The following is an 8,572-nucleotide window of genomic DNA, read 5'->3' as shown; positions in this document are numbered from 1 at the left end:
ACTGAACCATCAATCTCGCTTGTGTTGAACAGCTGATACGCTGAGACTGTGTGTTTCAGCAACTCGGGTTACTTAACCTGATTAGTAATGATAGTATCATAGAGAAGTCCCCAACCATACTCCTTAGGAGTTCCACCAGATATGATGTACTATAGATATATGGCCTTTGTAACATAGGAAAACATAATTGCAATGTATCTGGACATTTATTCCCTCATCTCAGAAATATTTTTTTTAATTAAAAAAATTTTATAGATACGTAATAGTTGTACATATTTGTGGGGTGCATGTGATGTTTTGATATAGGCATACAATGTGTGATGATCAAATTAGGGTAAGCACCTCAAACATTTATAATTTCTTTGTGGTAGGAACATTCCAACTCCACTCCTCTGGTTATCTGGAAATAGACAATAAATTATTATGAACTGTAGTCACCCTACTGTACTCCCCAACACTAGACCTTATTCCGTCCATCTAACTGTATTTCTGTGCCCATTAACCATCCCCTCTTCATCCCACTCTCCCCACTACCCTTCCTGGCCTCTGCTAACCATCATTCTCTCTTGTCTCCATAAGATCAATATTTTTAGCTCCCACATATGAGTGAGAACATGCGCTATATAAATATGGAACGCTTCTCGAATTTGCATGTCATCCTTGTGCAGGGGCCAATGTGATTTTCTCTGTATCGTTCCAATTTTAGTACATGTGCTGCCGAAGTGAGCACTCAGAAATATTCTTGAGTGCTGAGTTCCAAGCATTGGATAAGTTCAGGGGATGCAATAATGAGCTGAATAGACATGGTTCTTGTTCTCATGGAGCTTATCGTCCGGAAAGTAGATGTTAACCCATGCATCACACATATAAATGTAAAATCATAACCACACTCGTTTCTGTGACACAGAGAATCACCATCCTATTGGACGGAAAAATAGAAGTATTTGCCTTATTTAGGGAGGCACCTAAGAGGAAGAGGGGCAGATAGGCAGTGGCCACGTGAGACGACATGGCAGAGGGCCGGAGTGGGCAGAACAGAGAGAGGGAAGGAAAACAGTGCAAGACAACAAGGCTAGACGAGAACGCAGTGACCAAACCGGGTTAGAGTAAGTATTTTACACTTTCCCCAGATTCTAAAGAATCAGATTTGCCTTTCCCCCTTTGGAAAACTCAGCTCTGGCTGCATCATGGGGGAACGGATTGAACATGACCATGTACTTATATTTACATGAAGCAAATCTGTGATAATATGAGTCACCTATCAATAGATGTATACCCCTGTTACGTGGTCAAAAAAAAATTGTTCTCTTTAAAATAAACATTATGGTTACATTTTAAGCCCAGGCATCCGATTCTCTTTAAAATTTTTGACCACCGTGTTTACGGAAATGCTAAAGTCTGACAATTAGCTAATCTACAATTTACATACAAAGTTCTTGTATTTTCTTTGATTTCTTCAGCTATCTAACTGTATAAACTGGGATAATCCTTTGTGTTTACTTGGTTTTATGACTTTCTGTTACTTCCTGTGCTCCCAAATTTTCTAAAAGTATGTGCTGATACAAAGTATAGCTTTTAAATTCAAAATGAATTTAAAATTCTTTTGTTTAGATAATTGTATGATAAACCCTTGAGATTATTGTGAAAAAAAAATAAAAGATGATTTTTACACACACAAAAATATATATACCCCATGAAGAAAAGGAAATATAAAAACTGTTCAGCACTGAAAAAGTTTTTGGGATTAGATGATTGATGTTTTGGTAAACTTCAGTTACTTCTAATTTTGTGTCATTTTTTTTGTTGTTGTTGTTTACTCTTAATATTACAGATCATCTAGTTGTTCAATCTGGTAAGTTTGAGACAGGAGACATTTGCCGTAGGCCGCTGACAAGATCCAAAACTAATGAAATGGCAGGGAACTAGGAGGCTGCTTTGAGAGAGACTTTTGTCATTGGTGGCCTCAGCACCCCTGTCGTTTGGACACCTACAGGCCACTCATGTGTAGCAGCCACCCAAGAGCTTCCCCATAAAAGGCATTGGGTTGCCCCAACTCTCATTACGTAGAAACTATCAAGATGTCCTGGTTTCTCCCCAGAATTTGTGAAGGATTATGCCCAAAGCACAAAGGAGAAAGAACTTCTTGGCTTCTCTCTCTGATGTACCCAGATCTCTGGCACCAATATCAATCTGTCTCAGACTGTCTCTTAATACCCGGGAGAATCGTATGTGGAGATGGCGAATCTTTTCTACAGATTGTTTTCCTTTCTGTATTTGAAAACCACGGGGACAGAAGCTTATGATTGAGGGCTTCCCTGGCCTTCTCTGGGCCCCATCTTCTCTCTCCCCTTGTGAGTGAGGCAGTGGAGGCAGGCAAACACACCCTCGCAACCACACAAATATCAGCGCAGGTTCACACTGGTTCCCTGTCCCCCACACGTGGGAGAAAGAGCTGGACGCTCAGCCTTTGTTGCTTGTTATTTTTAGACACATGTCACCTTTCCAGAAGCAACACATGCAGAGAATGCCAAATGGACTGCCCTGCACAGAGACGCTTCTCGAAGACATCTTTTCCCGGCCAGAAAGCACGATGGGTTGCAAGTAGTCGTTTTTCTAGGGTGCAGTTGCACTCCTTTCAAAGTCAGCCCGTTCATTTGGTTGATACCAACTTTTGAGTCACTTGACTAGTCAGTTTAGGAAGCAACAATTCTCTGAAAACTCTTTATAATTACATTTGGACAAGTTTGTGCGTAGGACTGCAAGTCCATCAGCTTATTATAACCACAGTGCGTTTCACACACCATCTTCATTATCTTGTGCTAAAGAAGAGAGCGCACGCTCCTCTGTGGGTAATTTTAGATTGGCCACTGACACACTCTGCAGTGTTTATAAAGAAAACAAAACTTGGATGTTGGCCCTTTTAATTATAACTGGCAGAATTGCTACGCCCAAAAATCACATAATCTCTTCACCATATTATATCTTTGAAGACATCTGCTTGCAAAGCAGTAACAAGGAACTTGAATTCTAAAAACAAACTTTGTACTAGATTGATTGATTTGGCGAGCCATGCTTCTGAAGTACTGACGGATTCCGCAAGATATATTCCTGAACTTTAAGAAAAGTTTAAAATGTGCTATCATGGAGCTACATCAGATTGTCCTTGGCCTGGACATGTGGGTTAGAGATGGTGACCCTATTTTGTCGCTAAGGAAAGTCCACTGGCCCAATGGTATGTGCCATAACTTTCACCAATCATTTCCGTATTTTTGGTTGGGGGTTTCCAAATAAACATCTAGCCAGGGAAACATTTCAATGAGTTCCGTGTACAATTTCACCTGGGAAATGATCACTGCATAAAGTGCTAGGTTCTAAGTACTTTACGGAAAATTTTGAAGACACCTGAGAGTACTGAACACTCCACCAAAGGCTGAAAGCCGATCTGTGACATCATCTTCACTATTCATCAAATATGTACCTTTCTTCGCATAGATTTGGGACATGATCTGAATCCATCTCTGAATAATTACATGGCCATCCTAGTCACTTAACCTCTGGACGGATCATTTTGTGGCTCTCAGGATTCCTGAACTCTGGGTACTGTGGCCTGGAAGATACCATGGACCAATCAGTGGTCATCTGTGCTCAGAAGTTGAGTAAGAGTCTTGCTTTTCGTAGGTGATTTGTGCATGTGTATTTGAATCAACAGTCTGAAAAAAACCCAATGCAAAAGCCTGAATTTGTTGCCAAAATAAAATTGTCCACATCTTACGTAGTCACGTAATTCATAAGGTCCCACCCTCCTTCCACAGCCCCAGCCAAAGAGTCTGTTTTTTCTTCCCTAACGCAGTGTTTTCGGGAACCCAGGACTGGTTTCTAAACACTGACATGACTTAAAACGGATGCTGGAAAAGTGAAAGCAATCTCATGGTGCTACAAGAGTTCAACCGAAATGACTAACAAATTTCAACATTTAGAATGTCCAATTAAACAAATATTTACTGCTCAGTTAGTAAGTTTATTTTAAAAATCTTTATCCAAAATTACTTATCTGATGGTCATGTTTTGAACATTAACTCTATATTTTAGATGCAGTGCTTTTTTCCCCCTGATGTTAAAAATTACATTTATAAATAGGTGACTTGCCCCAAAATTATAAAATTGTGTATATAATTTTTAAATGTCAAAAGTGCTTAGAAGTCTTCACAGATGTTGACATTTGTTGTCATTCCTACAGTAATTTTATTAGTTCAAAGTATTTTTTTCCCAAATGGTTTTCCAAGAAGTGCAGAGCAACTGCTGTTACCCACAGCACTGAACTCTTAGCTGCTAATGGCAGGGAGTTTTCAGGTTCTGATATTTCAGCTGCATGTTTGGATGTACATTGTTTTGCTCAGACATTCCCTGCTTGTCCATATCCAAGGTGAGAAAGTTGATAATTTTGATGCATATTGAAAACTTCTTCAAATACGTAGCCCGGGCTCAGAAAAGATTATTAGAACTAGCAAACCATTAGGATGATAGAAAATGTGAAAGTAAAGGGGAAAAAAAAAAAAAGATTACAGCACTAAGAATGATTTATTGTAACAGAGCTAGTTCAGCATTTCCATTTTGTGTATTTATGGTGCAGTTATTCAACTTATTTTTTTTTTTCTTTCTTTTTGATAGGTCACATCAGAGAGACTTTGGCTGAAGAAAAATCCCAATAGACGAGAGATAATGCAAGAGAAAAATAAGACTATCCCATGAGGATGTCATTCTAGAACTTTCTGTTATCAGGGAATGAGGCTGGGCTGCCTTGGGTGAGGTACATTTGGGTAAAGCCTTAGATTCATAGGACTTTCACAGAACACTGTGGGACAAAAGACTAGCAGGGGCTTCTAATTAGAAGAGTTATGTAGCATGTGCTAAACCGTACTTTCTTTAGAGTGTATGGCTTTATGCCCACGGATAGACGTCCCAGTTTTAAGTTCTGGGTGATTTATATGCAAGTCTGTTTTACAGAACAAATCTTCCAAGGTGTTTACGTGGGCCAGGTGAAATGTCAATCATCAGGGGAGGAAAAAATATATGTGCACGCGCTTAAAATGATTCGTCTCAAAGGTTGTTGACCTGCAAAATCCATCCTAGGCTCAGAGATTCTAGAAAAACCTGTGACTTCTGCACATCTCTCCCAAACGTGAAGGAAACAAGCATCACTGCTCTTTGATTCTCGCAGGAAATGTAAAGATGTAATTTCTTCAGTGAGTAACGGTACAAATAAAATTATGTTTATTATTTTATTCATGGCATTTAATTATGGAGGGAGATGGGTAGTCAGATAGCAAAACAGCCATAAACAAGGGGAAAGCCCTTCTGTCCTTTTTAAACGGATGCTCTAAAACAATTGGGAAGAACATTAATAGAATGCCCAGCTGAAAGACAGACTCTGCCAGCCTAAGTGTTCATGTGGGGTTCGTCAAATAATGGACTATTGGCCTATTTTTCAAGCCATTTCTCTGCAGTAACTTGACATTTGATAGGATTACCTTTGGATTTTTTTTTTTTTTTTTTTTTTGGTCTGAGTCTCTGCTATGCCTGAGATTGTCATCTTTTGATTTTAAAGATAATAGAGCCAAACATGTGAAACTATTCTGGAAAGAGTCAACCTGTGACTCATAACCAAATAGCAAAAAAGATTTTGTCTACAGTTTGCTTTCTTACCTCACTGTTGTAACTGAAATGATCAAATGACTACATTCCATTATAAACATCATATACTTATTTTATAAAAAAGCTTGACACTCTTTGGGGATGAAAGATAATGGCATCATAAAACTCTGGGGAGATTCTTTTCTCCTTTAGACTCACAGCATTTGCTGATCATAATTTTAATTCAAAATTTCAACAAAAAAGGTAAATCAATTTTTATTAAGCATAATGTTGGGCAATTAAAAAAAAAATAAGAAAAACCTGAGCAGGCCAGAGGTAGATAAAACCAAATTACGAAGCAGCGGAATTGTAATGAAGGAAGACAAACAAAACACACCTTGAAGTTGGTCATGCACTTGACCATTCAAAATATAGTTAATAAGTTTCCAAACATGTAAGTTCTAATTTTAAAATTAAGCCTTCCAATTGCCAATTCCAAAAAATGTAATGAGTTTAGAGTGGCCTTTTTATTATGCATGGTTTTATGTCTTTGGATTTCAAAATTACCTAGCATGCATTTTCAACTTTGCTACAATTTCCGGGCTGTTTTCATTTCTATTTAAAAAAGGCTAAACAGTAAGATGTGCCTCTGCTTTGCATTCTAATTGCACATAACTGATTTGCACAGCAGAACAAAAAACTCATTTTCAGATTAAGAATCGTGCACCAAGAAATAATTATTATTCTACTAGAAAAAAATATTTTCCCACTTTCTCCTCTCACTTATGTGAACTGTTTGCCGTGTTTCTCCCAGGTTAGTATCTTTTATAGATCACCATGCATTGCTCTTTAGGGACTAAAATAATACAAACAGGAACAAGGAACCTACAACTGTTTTGACTATGTTCTTCTGCTTGCAACATAACACTTGCCTTTTATTATTTTATCTTCAACAATCAAGGGGTGACTAAATGGTTGCAGGTGGTGATGAAAATAAAAGCCATCCATCATTATTTATTAGGCATGAAAAAGATACACAATAATGTAATTTAATCTCAGAGCAGACAATTATTTCCACATATTGATAATACAATGTGAAAACTGTCATGAATTCTAATATGATATTTTGGCTTTATTGGTGCACCAGGCCAGCATGACAAATAATGAAATTGTATCAAAAAGAAAAAAAGAAAGGTAATTATGTGCATATGTCAATACCATGGGTGGAAAACGTATCACCAAATTTTTAAAGCTTCTTCATTACAACTTGACCAACTCAAAAGTTTGAAGTGGAAAAAAGTACATTTTCAGTTTTCACTATTTAAAACAAAAACTATTACATTTGCACCACAATCTAGATAGAATCTGAGTAAACATCGACAATGTAAGTGTTTTATCATATAAAATTTTGGGGACAAGCCAGTCTGCTAAAATATTTGTGAGAAGTATATATATACACCACAGGCTCAAATTTCTAACATGTTTTTTCGTCCACTTTAGTCTGGTAAAAATTTGCAGATGAAAACTCTGTGATCTCTACTTTGGGTAGCATACGCATGACTATTAAATGCAGCAAAGAACATACCTTTTAGCCAAATACAGCAAATGTTTGAAAATAAACATCTTTGGTAGGAAAAATCCTGACCGATGAAATGGTTGGTTACAGAAAGTGAAGGCTGGTTTTTTCGTTATGTTAAATGGTTTTCTATTTCTCTTTGGTTGCTGAACTGTTTCTCCAAAAAGGACTTGGTAGGAGAAAAATAGGACAAGAAAGAAACAAACCAGCATTTGATCTCTGTAGTTGGGAACTAAAAGCATTCTCCCACTCCTACTTGAATAGATTTTTGGTTTCTGTAAAAGAGCAATCATGATTAGAGACTTTGCTAGTTGGAATAAATGAGATGGGTTTCAAAGCACCACCTGTTCGTTATAAAGTACACACACACACACACACACACACACACACACACACACACACACACACACACACATTCTATAGCACATATACACAGCGTGCTCTTGTACTATCTTGGGGACTAATTTATCCACAGTTCACATTAGAGACTACAAATATATAATTGGATAAGATAAATGACCTCCTCTCAGAAAAATGCCTTTTGGAATTATTAAGGAAGAAAAATATTTTAGACTCAGCTTTGAGTGGTGGGCAGGACCTGGAAGAAAAAGTATCTCTGAGTGATCGCAACACTGTGACCATTTTGGGCTGGGAGAGGAAATTTATATATCGTGTGGTTACTCGATTTTATAAAGGGAACCTAAGAACAAGTGTAGGCACCGGTTAGGAAAAACAAATGAAAGGAATAATTTAAAAAGTCAATAAGCCACAGGAAGTCTGGAGACTGTTTAAAAACACCTTATTGGAAGCCCAGCAACAGTATGTGCCAGAGATCAAAGGGACACTTGGAAATGTGGCCCAAGTAAGGAACCCGGGGAGATCCGCAAGCTATGGCAGGTCAGGTGTGAACAAGAACGCAGGCGAGCCAAAAGAGAATCCAAGAGTACCTTGCAAGTCACTCCAAAGCTAATAAAAATGTTCTTCAAAATATATTCATGGCAGGAAACCAAGTAGAGAACTAATAGGCCGATCAAGTGGCCCACTCTGGGCAGAAGAGAGATTCTTTTTGGAGGATGGAAACTCTTCTGACTATACTAAAGACTATTCATTCATTCGTTCCTTCAGTCATTCATTTTTTTTCACTTATTCAATCATCCATTCATCCATCCATGCGAGCGTCTATTCATTCAACAAAAAGAATTACAGAGTACCTACCATGACTCAGACTTGGGGTTCACTACTGAGAATACACAAATACAAAAGTCCTTCATTTATTCCTCATTTTCATTCATTCAATCATCTATTCATTCATCCAATCATTGATTATTCATTCAACAAAAAATATTGCAGAATGTCTACATGAGA

General features: G+C 37.7%; 1 non-coding gene across 1 annotated transcript; it reads right to left on the bottom strand.

Annotated features, from left to right (window-relative positions):
• Positions 1-623: 623 nt before the first annotated feature.
• Positions 624-730, bottom strand: LOC142865026 (U6 spliceosomal RNA). The gene has a single exon (XR_012915328.1). It is a non-coding gene; the product is annotated as a U6 spliceosomal RNA (small nuclear RNA).
• Between the last annotated feature and the right edge of the window lie 7,842 nt (positions 731-8,572).

Source organism: Microcebus murinus, chromosome 28 (genome assembly GCF_040939455.1).
Source record: "Microcebus murinus isolate Inina chromosome 28, M.murinus_Inina_mat1.0, whole genome shotgun sequence".
NCBI lineage: Eukaryota > Metazoa > Chordata > Mammalia > Primates > Cheirogaleidae > Microcebus > Microcebus murinus.
The sequence above is the reverse complement of the archived record's forward strand: the minus strand, read 5'-3'. Positions and strand labels throughout refer to the sequence as shown.